Consider the following 537-nt stretch of genomic DNA (forward strand, 5'->3'; position numbering starts at 1 on the left):
TTCTATAATGACACTATCACAGAGTTAAAGCAGAAATTGGAAATTAACAACCTTAGTTCTGGGAAACGGGTGTTCCTCGTATCTTTGGAGTGCTTGGTCCTTCAAGAGATAACTTCTGGCGCTTCAAGTCCCTCAAGTCACGCCCTTGCTCCTCTTGTTCTTTAAACATATAGGTAAGAATTTGACTGTGTTTCTTTTGTTCTTTTATTATTTGTTCCATAGCTTCCCGTATCTTGGTAACAGATGTCTCGAGATACTCCCAGTATTCAGATTGAGGGATTTCTGGGAGAAATTCCAGTGTTTTCTTCTTGATGGGATCATCCTGTGCTTGTTGTTTTTCCATTGATGCTTTGGTGATTGGTTTCTCAACTGAGATATACTCAGTTATTCCCATCCTTACTCCAGCGTCCTTGCAGAGCAGAGAGATCACGCTTGGATAAGCCAACCTGGCCTCTTTAGAATTTTTGTTAGCAATTTTGTAGAGTTCAGCTGAGATTAGCTGATGAACTTCCACTTCTTTTCCCATCATGATGCAAT

This window comes from Arachis ipaensis, chromosome B04 (assembly GCF_000816755.2).
Source record: "Arachis ipaensis cultivar K30076 chromosome B04, Araip1.1, whole genome shotgun sequence".
In the NCBI taxonomy this organism is placed as follows: domain Eukaryota; kingdom Viridiplantae; phylum Streptophyta; class Magnoliopsida; order Fabales; family Fabaceae; genus Arachis; species Arachis ipaensis.